The sequence below is a fragment of the Diabrotica virgifera genome, chromosome 2 (genome assembly GCF_917563875.1).
Source record: "Diabrotica virgifera virgifera chromosome 2, PGI_DIABVI_V3a".
NCBI lineage: Eukaryota > Metazoa > Arthropoda > Insecta > Coleoptera > Chrysomelidae > Diabrotica > Diabrotica virgifera.
This window is the reverse complement of record NC_065444.1, coordinates 189,746,673-189,767,250: the sequence shown is the minus strand read 5'-3', so window position 1 is coordinate 189,767,250 and position 20,578 is coordinate 189,746,673. Positions and strand designations below refer to the sequence as shown.

The 20,578-nt window shown below is 34.0% G+C and overlaps 1 protein-coding gene across 1 annotated transcript in view; it reads left to right on the top strand.

Moving 5' to 3' along the window:
* Positions 1–20,578, top strand: part of LOC114326786 (5-hydroxytryptamine receptor 1-like) — a 2,054,074-nt gene that overhangs the window by 379,209 nt on the left and 1,654,287 nt on the right. The window contains exon 2 of the mRNA XM_050642977.1: positions 6,807–6,849. The gene's annotated coding sequence lies outside the window, so the exon portion shown is untranslated. The remainder of the gene's footprint in view (positions 1–6,806; positions 6,850–20,578) is intronic.

Below are 20,578 nucleotides of genomic sequence, written 5' to 3'. Positions count from 1 at the left end.
CCCGTAAGAATACGATGAAGATGTACCTTGAAGAAGGGCTAACTATCCAGAAAATGTACCGATTGTACAACGAGCATTGCAAAAAAAATAACATCACTACAGCTGCCACGTCACGCTAGTATAGAGATATTTTCAATGAACAGTTCAATATTGGGTTCTTTAAACCAAAAAAGGACCAGTGTACTGTTTGTTCTGTTTTTAATATGGCTAGTGATGCTGAAAAAGCAAAATTGCTCGAACAATATGAGTCCCATATGAAAAACAAAGAAGTTATCAGAAACTTAAAAGATATAGACAAACAGCTTGCACTAGATGATAAGAGCTTGTGTGTGGCTTGCTTTGACCTTCAAAAGGTTTTAGCTACCCCTTTGTCTAACGTAAGTGATTTTTACTACAAAAGCAAATACTCTACATATAACTTTACAGTTTATGATGTTGGAAATCAGGGTTACTGCTATGTATGGCACGAGCAGGTGGCTAAAAGAGGTCCTAATGAAGGTCCTAATGAAATTGCCAGTTGCCTCTGGAAATTTTTAGATCTCAAGGCGCAACAAAGTGTTAAAACGATAATATTCTACTCAGACAACTGTGGGGGACAAAATAGGAATCGTTTTGTGTTTTCGATGTTTGCTTTTGCTGCTGCTCATTTTCATATTGATATTGTTCACAGATTTCTGGAAAAAGGCCTCACTCAGAACGAGGGTGACAGTATGCATGCTGTTATCGAAAATGCAAAGAAAAGGCAATCGGTTGTATATGTGCCAGAACAGTGGGTTACATTAATTAGAATGGCTAAAACTACAGGAAGAGTTTATGATGTTACGGAAATGTCCCAAGATAATTTATTTAATTTTAAAAAACTGACTGATACCGAGAATTGGAAACTTGACAACGAAAAGAAATCAATGAAAGTTAGCAAAATACGAGAAATAAAATTTTCGCATGAACACCAAAATTCTATAATGTTTAAATACGAATTCGATGATGGTTTTAGAGGTTGTGACATAAAATTAAATCGAAAATGCAGAGAACGGCCTTCCACTACTATCAAATTTCCACCGAAACTGTATGATGCACCATTACCAATTGAAGAAAAAAAGCTAAAAGGATTACTGTGGCTGTGTAATACCGGCAAAATACCCACAATGTACCATGGATTTTATAAAAATCTTAATTCAAAGAGTTATGTACCTCCTAAAGTCGAGCTCGAAGTTGATTCAGTTGAGAGCGAAGAAGAGTCGGATGAGGAAAATTGAATTAAAATATAAAACTGCAAATTATATCAGTAGCTTCTTCAAAATATAGCATTTTATATAAATAACGTTAAGAAACAAATAATTCTGGTATTTATTACTATAAAAATATCTCCATCGAAAACTATAGTAACTCATTCAAAAGTCACTTATGACCATTTCTGTCTTAAATCTGTTTTACCCTTGTAAGATCATTATTAAAAGTATCACTTAATGCTATAAAAACATCCATTTAATAGATTAATGAATTTTGGTAACAGTGTAAATACATTTTTATAATTATCTCAATTACATAAAAAATGAGTTACTACAGTCTTCGTTGGACCAGTCGAGTTAATCTTTCGGCGCCGTAAGTCATGACTGGAAGCACACATTGGTTGGACGTCTTCCTTCTCAAATAATTTGGCAAGTTGCTCTTGAAGATATCTGATAGAGCTTCATATGCGGCTCATGGTAAGGTGATCCTTCTCTGTAATTCGGCAGTTTGATTGTCCCTGGCAATTTGGATTTCATGCCCTAAGTATTTATATTTACAGACCAATGCTATTTTTATTGTTGCCATTTTGCTATTTTTTATGGACCAAAATTTATGTTTAAACCAACTTTTTTACAGGCGGCATCTAATGCAGTAGGTTTAGTTCTGATCTCTTTTAAGTTGTCTGTTATAAGAACTATGTAGTCTGCGAATCGTAGGTGGGAGAGCCTTTTACCATCGACATTTATTCCTTTGGCGTCCCACTCCAATTGTTTGAAAGCATGTTCAAGTACTGCCGTAAAGAGTTTGGGAGATAACTTGTCTCCCTGTCTAATTCCTCTTTTTATTATTATAGATTTGGTATCTTTATGTAGTCGGACGGTCATGGTTGCATTATTGTATATGTTCGCTATCAGTTTGGAGTACCGATAATCTACACGACTTTCCTCCAATGCTCTCATTATGCTGTTAATTTCTATCGTATCAAATGTTTTGCGAAAGTCTACGAAAGCCAGGACCAGTGGTCGGTTTTATTCGATAGATTTTTCTATAATTCCTTTTATACAGTGTAGGTCGTCGTTAGTGTCAAAGTTTCTCCTAAAACCCGCCTGTTCTCTAGGTTGGTAAAAATCCAATTTTGTTTTCAGTCTATTTATTATTTTTATTGTGACTAACTTGTAGAGGTGGTATAATATGCTTATTGGCTGGTAATTCTTGAGGTCTGTTTGATCGCCTTTTTTGTGTAATAAGATGGTAAGTGCACTGTGCCATCTTGTAGGTGTTTCGATTTGGTGCAGACATAAGTTGAACAATTCCTTTATGTTGTTTAAAAGTCTGCCTCCTCCAATCTTTACGGCTTCTATAACGATATTGCCTTCTCCCGGAGCTTTATTTCTTTTCATTTTTCTCAATGCGTTCCTGATTTCGTGTGTTAATATATCAGGCATGAATTCCGATCCTTGGTTGACTAACTTTTTTCCTGAATTTTCTAGTGGCTCATCATGGTTTTGTTGGCTGTTGTATAGTTCTGTATATAAGTATTCTAATACCCTTAATAATTCATATCTGTTGATGATGATATTTCCATCTGTAACTTTTAATTTCGGTATTTCTTTTTTGCCATTTGTTAATTGTCTTCTTAGAACTTTGAGGCTCTTGTCATCTTCAATTGTTTGTTAAATTTGTTCGTTTTTATATTTTCGGTTGTCCGTCCTAATAGATTTTTGTATTATTTTACTTATCTCTCTAAGTTCATGGTGTTCTTTACTTCTATTACTTTGCATTTTTCTCCGCTTTTCCATTAATGCTTGTGTTTGGGGGCCTTTTTTTTTGTTATGTGATGTCTTTTGGCAGTGTATCTTTTGGCTCTCTTCTATAGCTTCTATCATAATCGCTTTCGAGAATGCTGTTGATATGTTCTTCAAATGCATTTATATTTTTAGGTTCGGTCCAGGTTGTTGTAGAATTCTTTTTGATCATGCGGCATCTCTCTTTCCCAAGGTCTATTTCTATCTGGGCTTTTACCATTCTGTGGTCACTACCTGTTGAAAACTGATTTAGAACTGTAACGTCTTTAAAGAGTTGCTTCTTGTCGGTGATTATAAAATCGATCTCGTTCCTAGTTTTTCCATTTGGGCTCTGCCACGTCCATCTACGATGTTCTTTTTTCTAGAAGAGGCTGTGTACTTCTACGATTTTTAATCCATACCGTTCATTTAGTTTTAAGGTTAAAGAAGCTACTCTAGTAGAGGAACTTTTTACTGATATGATGTTGCTTTCATGCTTTCTATGTACAAAGAAACCAATGCCTCCCGATGTTTCAGTTTCACTACCGACCTGATAGAATAAATGACGTGATTTCAGCTTTTTCAGGCTTTCTTTCCTTTACTACCAGTCAAAAAATGAATAATATTTCTGCTATTCTTTTACATCTTAGTGGTGATTTAGCCGACCATTTGTGGTAGCGTGTTTCTTTTAGGTTTGTTATATTGGAAATAATTATGCTTCCATTCATTTGTGGTATTTTAGTTAAAAGAACATAATTATCCCTTTGTTGTTCAACATTTTGTGTGACCTCTACTTTATCAACTAAACTACGTACCTCAACATCATCCTAGCTAAAAGGTTTAATATCTTTTATGTATGATATAGCTAAATTATAACGTGTTGTTCTGACGTCCTCATCTAAATTGCTCCCAACTTCTTCTTCTGCCCAGTTCTGCTACTTTCACTATAGGGGTCTGAAGTACTACCCTCTTCATTTATTATCCGTTCAACTTCGTTTTGTAATGCTAGTATGGACAAAGGTTTTGTAGATGCCATTTTACTGAAAGTATTTATAAATTATTAGTACATATTACTACAGAAATAATACGTTAGTATACAAAAAACGTAGTACCTGTCAAATGTTATATTCTGTCAAATACCTGTTGACGGGAAAAAATTTGTATTTGTCCCATGCCAACTTAAAATTGCCAGTAAACTCAAAAAAGTAGATGAATAATATTGTGTAATGGTCGGCAGTTGCCCCTGAGAGCAAAAATTTGTGTCTTTGTTGTATTTGTCCCATGCCAACTCAATATTGCCAGTAAACTCAAAAAAAGTAAAAGAATAAAATTGTGTAATGGTCGGCAGTTGCCCCTGAAAGCAAAAAGATTGTGTCTTTGTTGTATTTGTGTATTTGCAAAAAGTTTGTGTCTTTGTTGTGTAGCAGTCGGCAGTTGCCCCTGAGAGAAAAAAGAATGTGTGTGTACTTTGTACGCACGTAAGAAGTTATACTTCCATTATATGATTATATGATTATAAACGAAATTAATATACTTTTTATTTATATTTTATTTAAATATTAAATTAATTTATACTTACTACTTCTCAAACATTTTTATTAAAACAGTGCCAAAAATTAAAATAATAAAAAAATAAAACACACACAAACACACTAAAAATGCCACAAATGATTTCTGAACATTAATTGTCGGAAAATTTTTTAACTAAATACGTATTTTCTGAAAATAAAATTATATAATAAATATACTTACAATCATAAAATGTATAAAAAAAATAAAAAAATAAAAGTTTCTATTGGGATTCGAACCAATTTACCACGCGGCTGGTATTTGCGTTGTATTGGGATTCTCTCGCATTAAAACTGCGCCACAGAGACAGCTTGTCATTATATGCGACGATCGTCTAACTAAACAGATTAACCTTTTGACATTTTTAACTTATGTAAATTAAATTATTTTGATTTTGAATTGAAATGATTTAGAATTGAAAAAATACAACAAAACATAGAGTAAGAAGACAATATATTATTATGTAAATATAAATATAAATTATGTAAATAAAAGTATTACATACTACTTATATATTTTGGTAGGTTCAAGGTAGGTATCGGAGCCCGTATAACGACTAATAAATTTCGCAATCACTTGCGTCGTGCAAAGTGGCTATGTTCAAATATCATAACAAAATTTGATCAACTATTTATAAAACACTTACCAGTGAAAGATTCTTTAGCTTTGAATAAGCGAGATCTGCGGCACTCATACTAGGCACAGTTTGATGAGCTTTCACATTGGCATGAAACAATCATCTCTTCTATGTAAATAAGTCCAAAAATATAATATGACAACTATTTAAAAAGGCAGTATAACCATTAACTAACTTTTTGTTTGTTGTTTCTCTTCCTACAAATTTTAAAACGCAACAAGCATACATTATAACCAAACGCAGTCCCACAGCTGTGCCACAGCTGCCATATTGGATAATTTTTGTCATGTCATTTGAACATCCAATCAGAACAAAGTTATAATGCGCATGCGCCCGGTCGCTAGGTTTTCCCATATAAAATTTCACCGTCATTACGCCCGTAAAGAAGTATAACTTCAAAAAGTTTAATGTCGGTGAAAAAAAGTTTAGTTGTTGTCAAATTGTCAAAATTTGTACTAAATGAAAGAAGAAAAAGAAGATTGTGTATTGATAGACAGTTACCCCTAGCGTGAATTTTTTTTATCTTGTCATGTTTGCCCACACCAACCAAAATTGCCAGTTAACTAAAGAAGAAGCAAATTGTACAATGTTATTAATTCCAAATTGAAAGTGAATAAGGGATTTTTCCCTTATTCCGCGACGATGACCTGGCTAAATAACTAAGTAGGTGGAGGCCAATAAAATTTCCCCGAGGTTTCCCCGACACGACTCTACCTTATCGGCAGAGTCTGCGAGAAGTGTACGATAGATTGAAGCTGTAATTACAAACAAAGAAATATGTATGTCTTTGTACTCACTTTATAACTCTTAAAAAATTACGGAATCTGGATTTCAATGCATATTTTTTTTAATTTATACTTGTTTACGATCGAGAGTAAAATTTTATAATGCCGGGCGCATGCGCACACAGACAGTATGTAGTTCGTTGCTAATCTTTCAAGATATGTATTTATCAGCGCTGACAGCGCACATAAGTCATTAAAAGGATATATTAGCGTTTTTAGTAAATGTATTATTTATTATAATAGTTTTTGTGTCTTTGGATTTGTCTTCCTCGGGAATAAGATATTTTAGGGGATATATTAAGCGGATATAGATCAGTGGTCGAGCGTGTGACCGGAGATCGAGAGGTCCCGGGTTCAAATCTCGGACGATTTATATTCTTTTTTTTTTCTTTTAATTTTTGGTGTCGTTTTAATAAAAATTTTTAAAAGTGGTAGGTAAGAAAGTTAGTTTAATATTTAAATAAATTACAAATAACCTGTTAAGTATATTTATTTCTTAGAAATTGTATAATAGAAGTATAACTTCTTACGTGCGTACAAAGTACACACACATTCTTTTTTTATAATTGTCGTATCAAAGTTACGCGTGAAGTTAGTCGTATTGATAACAGTTGGGGAAACATCCGCGACCCGATGGCTCGTACCTATACGTGAATACAATAATTCCAATGTAAAATTGACGACAATACTCAGAAACAACCAATAATTCTAAATAACCTCTTTATTAAAAATTGGTCTTCGCTGAATTTTAGATAATATATTTTTATTTGTTCAAGCTATAATTCTTTTTTTTTATTTCAGAAATATACAAACTTCGCAAAAGGCTTACGCTGTTTGAAATAGGGTAAGTTCTGAAATAAGTTTATCCAATTAGACTAAAATTACACTGTTCTTTCTGAGTATACAAAACTTTGAGTAAACAAAGTTTCACTAATTTAGATACTTCTGTAAGTTTATTTATAATGGATCCAACTAAAAACTAATTGCGATATCTAACAACGTCTTTAAAATGATATAAATGTATGGAGTAAATAGCGTGTACGCTGATATTTTTGTCTCCCATTTTACAGCATTAAAATGTGAAAACCTTCAATTATCCATGTCCCTCTGTTTGTCCGTATAAAAAACTTCTTCATTATTAGAACATAAAGAACGACAAAAAATGATGTGTCAAATGAGAGCCAAATATGCTAATAGATAGGAAATTTGACCTCTGACTTTCGGTTCCCGAATTGCAACGGGAGATACTGTTTTAAAGCAGTCGAAATAGTACAAGCGATATATTATTCGAGACGCGCACTTCTTCTTGTTCTTCTTCTTATTTTCCTTCTTCTTCTTTTTTTTTTCTTCTTCTTCCTCTTCTTCTTCTTCTTTTTCTTCTACTTCTTCTTCTTCTTCTTCTTCTTCCTCTTCTTCTTCTTCTTCTTCTTCTTATATTAGGCCCCTTGGCCTGATTTAACCGATTTTGAGCTTGGATTCGTAGCTGTAATGTTGACTGCCAGCTATCTTGCCACCTTTTAAAGGGCTTTCCTATTGGTCTCTTGCCTATTGGCTTCGAATCTCTGGCTATATGGGCTATTCTCTCGCTGTCCATTCTCGTCACATGCTGATTCCACTCTCGTCGTCTCTGTCTTCCCCACCGTACTATGTCTTGTATGTTACAGAGGTCTTTTATTTTGTCGTTCGGTGTTCTGTCTCTCAGTGATTTCCCAGTTATTGATCTTAACGTTCTCATTTCTGTTGTTCTCAGTCTTCTCTTGGTTTATGCTGTGTCACATCTTGTCTCTATCGCGTACGTCATGTTCGGTCTTACTCATGATTTATATATGCGTACTTTCTTTTCCAGCCTCATATCTTTATTTCTCCAGATGACATCCCTCAGACATCCTGACACGTAATTGGCTTTATTTGCTTGCTTTCGGATGCTCTCTGTAACATCTCCATAACTAAATATTTCGACTCCCAGATATTCGAATCTCGAGAGTGGTTCAGTTAATTCGTTTTTAATTACTAATTTGCATCTTATGGGTTCCCTTGACACTGCCAAGGATTTTGTCTTGGCTGTTGATATTTTCATGTTGTAGTTCTTCGCCACTGTATTGAAAGTTTGTGCCATTCGCTGTAGGTTATCCTTGTTATCGGAGATTAAGTTTGCGTCGTCAGCATAACAAAGGATTTTTCCACCTGCCTCTGCCGAAAGTATACTTTTCCTGACCTGGTTGTAGGGAGCAAAGTTGTACTTATTCTCCCTAGGGAGTAAAAGTACTTTTGCTCCCTAGGGAGTAAAAGTAAAAGTGACGTCATGGAATATGTCATTGATGAAATAACTTGTTGACACCCTGTACAATATTTTATTATCTATTGGACTACGTTTCACTTTCTGTTTTGACTTAATTTGATTGAAAATTAATCGTACCGCATGGGAAAAGTTATAGCGGACGGAATATATTTTAGTTATGAAAGGGTTATATATATATTATATCGGTTTTATAGCGTTCTACGCCTTTCCGTTCCTAATCGCCACTTCTTTCTATTGTATCAGTCTTCTCTTAAGTTTTTTCCGACTTGCAGATGCCCTTTATCCATGTAGTTGCTGGTCTTCCTTGTTTGCGTTTTTCTGTGGGGGTCCATTCTAACACTTTTTTGGGGATTCTTCTTTCCTCCATTCGTCTTACGTGTCAGTATCATACTAGCTGTTGTCTTTCGATGTCATCTATGATTGTTCTTTCTACTTTCATTTGTTGTCTAATGTCTATGAAAGGGTTAATAAATACAAATACTTAGGCACCTGGATTTCAGACAATAATGATCAAGTAACACAAATAAGGACCGGGATAGAAATAGCAAGAAATGCGTTTGTAAAAATGAAAACTATTCTCTGCAACAAAGGTCTTAGATTTGAACTGAGAGAAGAGATCTGAGATGCTACATGTTTTCGATACTGCAATATGGATGTAAAAGCTGGACATTGAAGCAAGAATATATAAATAAACATTATTCCTTTGAAATGTGGTGTTACAAGATGTGTTAAAAAGGTGCTACATGGACACAAAAGAAAACGAGCATGGCAGTATTGCGAGAAATGGGCAAAGGATACGAAATAATAAATACAATAAAAATAACAAAGTTACAATATCTGGGACACCTAATGATAGGACAGCGATATGAAATGCTACGACTGATAATACAAGGAAAGATAAAAGGACGAAGAAGTATAGGAAGAAGGATTGTGTCATGGTTGAAGAATTTAAGGAATTAGTTTAAATGCAGTCAGTCCCGGCGCTAGGGTAAACGGTGCTAAAAAGTTAATTTTGGCGCCCCCCAAAATTTTTGGAGTATAAAATAGAAAAGTATTTTAAGATATATTATAACACTAAGTATAATATGAAATATATTACCCTATAATAGTATTATTCTATATAACAATACTTTGATGTACCTTTTTAATTGATCATTTTTGTTATCAAAAATATGTTGGATAATAGTGCAATTTTGATCTTTAATAATTATTACGAGTTCAACTGGAAAGGTTCCAAAAGAAATATATCGCAAACTGCATTTATAATTTTTTTATTATTTTAGACAATATCCCATTAACCCTTTTAAACTTAATTGCTGAATTTATACATCATACTTTTCGGAATATTGTCTAAATATAATTCATAAAGTAAACCATCTGATGAGTAAAACCTAAAAATGCGTTAATTGATTTTAAATACATCAATCAAAAAGTTCAAAACGTTTTGTGGTGAGCAAACGGTTTATTAATAAATACCTGACTTTAATGTAAATATTTCCTCGCAATTTGAGAATATTCTAATCGACGTCAACCATTTTCAAACTATCTTTACCAAAACGCTATAAATATCTCAGGATTAAAAAACTATTAGATCATCTGGTTTATCGTCACATATGAAATTTTAAATAAATTTGGATTAAAATGTCTATATAAAATTCATCATGAATATTTTACTATGAGTTAGAGTCCTTATAGTATATTAAGTATGGAGAACGGTAAGGGATTTATACCGATCGAAGACAATTGTTTGGAGGAGGAGCGGAGCGACGACTCCAATTATTGTCTGAGATCGGTTACCCTTAACGTTCGACATGCTTATAACGTTTTTTTGCACGATTGATACCATTATAAATTATAAAATTTAACATTTTCTTCTTATTGACTAGTTTCATTCATTTTATCAAGATAGATACTTTGGTTGTTAGGTAGTAACTAGGGTGCATAACAACAATGGAGAATTGAGTTTTTATTTAGTTGTCAATAATTTTAAGTACAATTTTGATTATTATAAATTAAAATATGAGCGAAAGTGAATTTGAAGAAATTTAACGGGCTTGGGAAGAAGGGTGTTCCGCAATTATTCCCGAAAAATCCAAAATCCGTTATCAAAATACCTACCAAAGTTTTAAAAAATGGTGCGAAGGCAAGAATTTAAGAATCGAAGAAAATACTCTATTGGCATATTTCGTTCAAAGACATATGCAGTTGAAAGCTCCTAGAAGCCTCTGGGCAGAATATTCAATGATTAAATCCACCGTTTTTCTTTATGATGGCATTGATATTTCCAAGTTTTCAACTTTGATCGCGTATTTGAAGAGAAAAAATGTTGGCTATACTAGTAATACTACTAATGTATGCGATTCTGCAGGAGTTTCTGTTAGAAGTAAAACCACAGCCCAAACAAGTGGGATTTCATTAAATAATTTAACAAATTGTACCATAAGTTTCAATATTAATAAATAATTCGTTAGTTTTCTTTATTCTTTCAAAAAATAAATTAAAATTAAGTGATTTTTTAACTCGACGGTAAGTGAATTACTTACCGTCGAGTTGGAGTACTTACCGTCGAGTTGGATTACTTACCGTCGAGTTGCTAGTAAATATCACCTACTGACGTAAAATCTGTCACGGTAAACAGTCAAAAATGATCAATCGTGCAAAAATGTGTTTTAACATTATAAATCTAAACTTTTATCGATATGAGCTTGTCACAAGTGTACGTACACGTACACCCTACAAATGATAAGACTACTGATTGACAACATGCACTCCTAATTTATTTTTTAATAGGTTCTGCATTGAAAATATTATATGTATATTATAATTGAAGACACAAGTGCATGAAGGTTCTATGTGACAACTTTTTCAAAATATGTTTTTTATGTTTAAAGTAAGTTGTTCGATGCTAGAATTCTTTCAAACAAGTCAAACACGTTTCAAAATTAATATTTTCTAAGTTACCAAAGTGTAAAGATCTATGTACACAGTAAATTTTAAAATGTAATTGCATAAAGGATCTATGTACACTTTTTATCTAGGGTGTCCCAAAAGTAGAGGAACGGTTGATTTCGCAAAATAAACATCAGATCAAAAAACTGAAAAATACATATTCAATGATTTTAAAAAATCTATCAAATAACACTAAACACGACCCCCCACTCCACCCCCTAGAGGTAGAGTGGGGGGTAACCTAAAAATCTTAAATAGAAACCACTATTTTTTATTGCAGATTTGGATTCCTTACGTAAAAGTTAGCAACTTTTATTCGAGATATTTTTTCGAATTGTGGCGCTGTGTGAAAACTGTGTGCTTTCGAATAGATGGCGCTATAATTGGGAGAAACGATTTATCCTGATAACATAGGTAAATTATAGAAACGGTCTAATATCTCGAGAAATACACTTCCAAATTGAGGACAAAAAAAAACACGTATTTAATATTTTTCAAAAACCTCTCGAATAGTAACAAACATAACCCTCCAACCTACCCCCTCGAGGTGGAGTGGGGGATAACTTTAAAATCTTAAATAGCAATCCCCACTTTTTATTGCAGATTCGGATTCGTCATGAAAAATTAAGCAACATTTATTCGAAACATTTTTTAAAATTGCTGATAGATGGCGCTAATAAATCGTATTTTTCCAATTAAGGCGCCATCTATTAACAATTTTAAAAAATGTTTCAAATAAATGTTGCTTAATTTTTAATAACGAATCCGAATCTGCAAAAAAAGTGGGGGTTGCTATTTAAGATTTTAAAGTTACCCCTCACCCCACCTCCAGGGGGTGGGTTGGAGGGTCATGTTTAGTGTTATTCAATAGGTCTCCGAAAAATATTTAAATCCTGTTTCTTGGTTTCTCATTTGGAAGTGTATTTCTCGAGATTTTAGACGTTCTTCCCATCGTTTTTCCAAATACTTTTTCCCAATTATAGCTCCATCTATCCACAGTTCGAAAAAATATTTTGAATAAAATTTGCTTACTTTTAAGTAACAAATCCAAATCTACAAGTAAAACTGGGTATTTCCATTTGAGATTTTAAAGTTACCCCCCACCCCACCTCCAGGGGGTTTAGTGGGGTTGGTGTTTGGTATCTTTGGATAGATTTTTGAAAATTATTCAAAACATATTTTTCAGTTTTTCGATCCGAAGTTTAGTTCGCGAAATATTCGACCGTTCCACTACTTTTGGGACACCTTGTATATAAAAAATATATAATAAATGTTTTTTTTCAACTTTTTTTTTTATATTGTTAATAAATATATTAGTTTTAGGACTACCTATCATATAAACTTAGTCTATTTAGATCTTATAGTAAAAAGTTCCAGTATAAAATCTTTAACTTCATTCTTCTCAATAACTTGAAAATGTCACATAGACCCTTCATGCACTTGTGTCTCCAATTATACAGGGTGTAACGAAAATACAGGTCATAAATTTAACCACATATTCTGGGACCAAAAATAGCTTGATTGAACCTAACTTACCTTAGTACAAATGTGCATATAAAAAAAGTTACAACCCTTTGAAGTTACAAAATGAAAATCGATTTTTTTCAATATATCGAAAACTATTAAAGTTTTTTTATTGAAAATGGACATATAACATTCTTATGACAGTAGCATCTTAAGAAAAAATTATAGGGAAATTTGGACACCCAATAAAAATTTTATGGGGGTTTAGTTCCTTTAAACCCCCCCAAACTTTTGTGTACGTTCCAATTAGATTATTATTGTAATATCATTACTTAAACACAATATTTCAAAAACTTTTTTGGCTCTTAGTACTTTTTCGAAAAGTCAGTTTTTATCGAGATATTTTGAATATTTGTCAAATCCACCACATATTTGTATATGGTTAAGTACGATTATGGAGACTTGGTAATAATATGAAAATTTATGTATGATTTACATTTTTAGGTATAATTTGAACCGTATTAAAAAGAAGCCATATCTCGATAAAAGATGCCTTCTCGAAAAAATACAAAGAGGCAAAAAAGTTTTAAAAACATTTTGTTTAACTAATGGTATCTCAGTAATAGTTTAATTGGAGCGTACACAAACATTTGGGGGGTTTAAAGGAACAAAACCCCCATAAAATTTTTATGTAAACATATTAAAAAAGAAGCTGCAACTCGATAAAAACTGCCTGATCGAAAAAATACTAAGAGCCAAAAAAGTTTTAGAAATATTGAATTTAACTAATGGTATCACAATAATAATTTAATTGGAACGTACAGAAAAGTTTGGGGGGGTTTAAGGGAACAAAACCCCCATAAACATTTTATGGGGAGCACAAATTGCACTATAATTTTTCTTTAAGATGCTACTGTCATAAGAATGCAACATATCCATTTTCGATAAAAAATCTCTAATAGTTTTCGATATATTCGAAAAAATCGATTTTTATTTTGTAACTTAAAAGGGCTATAACTTTTTTCTGTGCATATTTGTACTAAGGTAAGTTAGGTTCATTCGAACTATTTTTGGTCCCAGAATATGTGATTTAATTTATGACCTGTATTTTTGTTACACCCTGTATATAAATATATTATTTTCTTGTTCCTTGAGCTATAATTTACTCTTTTATTTGGGGAATAAGTCACAATTTAAGTTTGAAATTAAATTTATTTGACGTTTCGACTTCCACTTCGGAAGTTTCTTGAGCTGTAGGTACATACAGCGTTAAGAAGTTATCTGCATATGTTAAAATATTTTATGCTCTTTACGATATATTTTTATATGCTTTTACATTTATATGAGTTGTTTTTGGTATATAGCATAAGTAACAATTCTTTCTGCCTTATAGCTACAGACAAGAACCAACTACAAATAATGATACAACAACTAGACCACGAAGTCAGTAAAGTTGGATTAAATATTAGCGTGGGCTTCGTTTGGTATGCTCAGCTTTATATTGAAGAATAAAAAATACCCTAAATATCTAAAAACGAAACTCTACGACCAATGTATTCTTCTGGTCTTCACTTATGGGTGCGAAACATGGACATTCACAAAAGCGAATTGTAACAAATAAGAAAACTTCTGTTGGAGTGAAAGTAAATAGGATGATAAACTCCAACAGAAGTAAGAAAATGAAAGTAACTAATGTGTAACTAAATGGGAACAGAAATGAAAATAAAAAGAAAAGAGCTTCTCATTGGAGAGGCTGAAGTAAGAAAATTACTACCTTGCAGTAGTATTATCTAGGGCGAAAATGATAAGATGCAGAAATAGATGGAATGATAATAGAAGTATGAATAGGAGGCAAACTGAATAGAGTTGGCTAGCAAGAGATTCAAGAGAGCAACAACTTGACACTCAAGGATGGATACGGCCAATTTTGCATGCCTGTCAAAGAACAGTAGATCAAAGTAGATAATGATGATGACTAGAAAAGGAAAATACTAAAATAAGAATAATGTTCTGAAAATGAATAAAGGAGAATAATTGCTAAAGAAGAACAAATAACACTAACAAATCATGGGCGCCAAGAAAATGATAGTCGATAATTTTCCCAGGTACCTTACACTGCTGTAAAATATTAAATATATTAAATCAGTAAATGTGAATATAAAGGAAGAATAAAAATAAATGGTATACAAAATAAGTAAATATTTATTAAAAATAACTACCTAGATGTTTGACAATCTCTGATTTAAACCAAATTGAATTATTAAGTGACTATAAAATGACACAAGGTAAGGTTAAACAAGTTATATCCAGATAACAACAATAATGTTATTTGTTACAAAATAAAATACCTCTTACTTATATATAGGATACAACTCACATGAGACTTTTACCAAATACTTATAGTACGCTTGCTACGTACAACTAAATTAAAACCCGACAAATATGAAATACAGTAGAAATCAGCAGGCACAAGCCTGACTAAACAAAATACAAGAAAATGAGTTAGGCAAAGTTAAATATACAAATGAATGTAAAATAAATTGAAGTTAAGGTAAATACCTAAACAACGACCTGAATTAACCGAACAAATGAAGAAAAGCAAATGAACAACGAAATATCTGGGAAACAAGCAACTAATACAACCTAAATTTATATAATGACATGAAATCGATCTAAATAAACAATAAAATATAAAAACCTAATTTTCTGGGCTCATTTCTTGTGCACAAGAACTTACCGTAGATACAACAGTTTGGGAACTAAATACACTAATATTTCAATGTTATATAAAAAAGTAAGCTTAATCTTAAAAAAGTAATTAATAACTTAGTACATCAACCAAATGTCTTTGATATAAACAATGTGATATGCCTGTGATAGTTAAAAAAGTCACAAAATAGTCACAAAACTTAAATGTTCCCAAACAAACCCAAACGACTCCTAATAAGGTTGCCAGAAAATGAGCACCAGGATGGTGCAACACCATGCTTCCTGCAAGCACAGTTGTTGACATCGAGCGAAAATGGAGCTGGAACGCTCCATAGTTTGTTTCCCAAATGACTGACTGCAGCCGTAATAGGTTCCTCTCAGATGGGCGAGGGTCTATGACTTCTCATGATCGTTTTATATTACTTCCCCAAAAGGCTAAAACAAATATTTACCCAGCCTTAGTTTCAATGTAAAAGTCTAGGAAAAAGTCAAAGGAGAAAAAAGAGAAACCAGGGAAATGTTTTTAATATAGATAGTAATTGTAAAAAAAGCCATTAATCCCACAAAAAAGATCTCTCATTATTAAATACTCTTGACCTTGACAAAAATGTATGTGACAATTTCAAATTAAATACACATAAGTGGAATTTAAATACAGAATAGATTTGATTTGTTTAAAATAATTATAGGATACTTATTATAAAAGTGACCTTAGTATAACCAAAAAATTAAAAGTATTAGAATTTTCTCTAAGTGAATATTACCTATAGATATTGAATGTGCAAATTGGATTATTTCCAACATTAATTTAGAAATTCATAAGTTTGGTTATGTTAAAAAATATTAGAAAAAGAATATAGAATTTTCCTGGACAGAATCTTAAATACATAAATTAATCTATATAAAATCCAAATAGAAATTTATTTGAATATAACAATGAGAATCCAATATTTTACAAAAAGAATATAAGCGGTCATATAAAAACCTGACTATATAAAAAGTGAATAATTACCGGGAATACCTGGTTCCAGACACAGCTGGGTACTATAATATTATTTTCAAGACAAACTGGAAACTGTAGAGAAAACTTAATTAATTTCTGGAGATATTCTCCGCCATTTTGGGTACTGGTACTACACTATTCCGGCTCACGAGTCAAGTGACGAGCGAAATGTGCCTCTCCTTGAAGGTAAACGTCAAACTCTCAGAACGCGAGGTCATATTCGCCACTAGGTGGCGTAGAATACGTTCCGTACACCGAAGTATGACGTCACGTAAATAGTGATTGCGAGAAAATTAGAGAATTTAAATGAGATTAAGGGAAAATAATTATAAAAATAATCTAAAAGTTCAAAAATGATTTCGTAACGTGTCAAACCGTTACAGAATATGGACATAATTGCGAAAACACAAATAGCAATGGAAAGACAAATAATTAACATCAGTCTGTCAGGTAGAAAAAGAAATTCCTGGGTAAGAAATATCACAAAAGTTGAGGATGCTGCTCGTCAAACAGCCAAACCAAAATGGAAATTTTTCAGTCAAACTATTAGACAAAAAGACTAAAAATGGAATAAAATTATTACAGAATGAAGACCAAGAAAATACAAACGAAAGACAGGGAGACAACAGATGAGATGGGTAGATGACCTAAAACAAGTCTTTGTCTTGCTAGGATTCATCTGGTTTCTCAATTTATAGTCATCTCTGGTTTGGATTTTCATGCTTATTACTTTAAATTATTTCAATCGCCGCACCAAAAATTGATCCATTTCCAAGTCTCCAAGAACGGCTTGAGAAGAATAGGTAAAGAGAAGGTAAAAAGAAGGAAGTTGAACTTACAATTAAAGAAAGAAAGCTACAGTGTCTCGGACATGTGATGCGGGGCGAGAAGTAAGGCATCCTGCGACTCATAATACAAGGAAAGATATACGGCAGAAAAAGCATCGAAAGAAGATGAATTTCATGGCTGAAGAACCTGAGAGAATGGTTTGGATGCAGCTCACAACAACTACTTAGAGCTATTAATTCAAAAATTAAAATAGCTATGATGATTGCCAACCTCAGTAGCGGAGATGGCCCTTAAAGAATAATAATAATAATAATAATAATAATAATAATAACACCCCTGTGGGAGTTTTTTGTCAGTTCTTCTATCAGGCGCGGCCCCCTGCGAATGGGGGATACTTTCTGGGTATTCGTAGCGCCAATACCCAGAGAGTAGCAGGGATACTTGCCGTGGAACAAAAACTGACACCTGGCAGTAGGTATAAAATGCACACCCATTAATATGGAGAATTATGGTTTATGTTTAGGATCGCTGCCTGGGGATCGCCAGGGCACGTCTGGAGCCGGCGCTGGACGTGACAGCATGCGGGACGTCGGTGGCAGGGTGTTGAGGAGGCGGGCCCCTGTCACACAAACAGCTACAGCCCAACAACAACAACAACCACAAGCGAGCCAAACAACAGCAAGAGCTCCACTCGCTGAAGTTGCTGCGCTGGAACATCAGCCGGCGCTCACTCAAGCGGGACGACCGAGGCAGCGCATGAAATGGACTGTGTCCATTAACGAAAGCATTTTGCGCTCCTATTATAAGGTGACAAACCTCGGTCAAGAAACGATCGGCTACAGACAACAGCTGTATACCGAATTTTGCAGGGAGTACCCAGATATTCAAGTATCGGAGCAAAGAGTATCAGATCAATACCGGGTAATCATAAGAAACAACCTTATCCCAGAGACTAGACGCAATACGATCAAAAGCGAAGTCGAACGGGAGATTAATAACCAAGAGCTAGTTATAGATCAAGTCCCTGATGCAGGTCTTGATGAGCAGATTCCTGAGATTCCTATAGCAGAAACTCAACCTGACAATACAGAGCAGGAAAACAACGAGTTGCGCGATAGTCTAGCAAACGAAATGGCTCGTGCTGTACAAGAGTTTAATGGAACAAATCCACTTAGCAGACCACCGCTACCACGAATAAACTCTTGTAAGAAACTAGGTGCGCTGTTACAAATTGTAAACACTGAAGTCCTACCCAACTATGTCGTAGAAGCCCACTCATTGGAATATCTGCATATACTAATCTACTGTGCAGCAACAGCAATTGCTAATGTAATGGGCGTTAAGATCAGAACAATACGGGTTACTAATAACGGAAGGACTTGTAACAGGACTGCGCCTTGGGAAAAAAGACTTCTCGGAAAAATTGAATTACTGCGTAGGGATATTGGTCAAGTAACAGAATATATAAGAGATGTAACAAGTAGAAAAGTCATTAAGAGAGCTGAAGAAATAATGCGGAGCACTGCAAGACACTCGAGATACGATCCGGAAAATAACACAGCCCAACAGTGTCTGGATACATTAAAACAAAAACTCTCCGTCTATTCAGGTCGATTAAGAAGGTATAAAGTTAGTAACAACCGAAAATGTGACAATGCACTTTTTGAGAACTCTGAGAAGGCGTTCTACCGAAAACTCAATTCCACCGTAGAAAGTGTCGACAAGTCTTACCCAAGCCAAGAAGAGATTCATGAGTTTTGGGGAAATCAACTTTCCACACCAGCTGCTCTTAACAACAATGCTGGCTGGATAGAAGATACGACGCAGAACTGTCGCCACTATGTCACAGCTAACTACGAACCATTCACTACCGATGAGGTCTCAAATATCATCAAAGAGCTTCATAACTGGAAATCTCCTGGACCAGACGGAGTTCAGAACTTCTGGCTTAAGAAGTTTTGGAGTATTCATGAGTGCTTGTCAACATTAATTAATCATGTTATTTCTAACCCGCAGGAAATACCATCATTTCTAACTCAGGGAACCACTTATTTAATACCGAAGGACCAAAAGAACACCCAAGATCCAGCCAAGTACCGCCCAATTACTTGTCTTCCAACTTTGTATAAACTGGTCACATCCTGTATAACCCGGCGTATCTACCAACACTGTGCTCTAAACAATATCATAGAGCCTCAACAGAAAGGATGCGCTAAGGGTTCTATGGGTTGCAAAGAACAACTGATCATCGACTCAGTCATTTCTAACCAGGCATTCACCAAAAAAAGGAACCTCTTTACTGCCTTTATTGACTATAAAAAGGCCTTTGATTCAGTGCCGCATGAATGGCTTATAGATATATTGAGAATATACAAAGTCGATGATAACATAGTGACTTTTTTAAGGCATATAATGACAAGTTGGAAGACTAAAATTCACCTCCAAATACCTGGTGAAAACAATATCGAAACGGAAAATATCGCAATCAACCGGGGCCTGTTTCAAGGAGACTCGCTGAGTCCATTGTGGTTCTGTTTGGCTATGAACCCTCTATCACAGCTATTAAATTCCACTGACTCAGGTTTTAGCATTAAAAACAACAATACTGTAGTAGCGAAGCTTAATCATCTGTTGTATATGGATGATTTGAAATTACTGGCTTCTACTCGAGATAATCTAGAAGAAATGCTAAAAACAGTAGAAACATTCTCTAATGATATTAATATGCACTTTGGACTAGACAAGTGCCGCGTTTTAAATATAGTCAGAGGAAAGATACAGCCCGGTGGATTCGATATGCAAAATGGCCAGAACATCGAGGCCATGGGTGAAAATGATATATACAAATATCTTGGAGTAAAGCAGGCGCGGAAAATTGACCATAAGCAAATGAAAACTGAGATAACTACTGAGTTTATACGAAGGATAAAACAGCTGCTTCGTTCACAGCTTAACAGTAAAAATTTGTTTAAGGCACTAAACACCTACGCTTGTTCCGCGCTTAGCTATTCATTTGGTATTGTTAAGTGGACAAAAACAGATATAGAAAATCTTCAGCGAAAAGTACGAACACACCTCACAAAGGCACAAAAACACCATCCTAAAAGTGCAGTAGAAAGAACGACATTACCACGGAATCTAGGAGGAAGAGGACTTATGGATATAGGTGAGCAATTAGATAAACAAATTGCTAATTTAAGATCTTATTTTCAGATGCAAGCTGAGACATCTACTCTACATCGCGCTATTTGCGCAGTAGATGACACAACACCGATCAAACTGAGGGAACCAGAAATGCGCATAAACCACCTCACTAAAGACGAAAAAATGCGCGCCTGGATGGGTAAACCTCTGCACGGG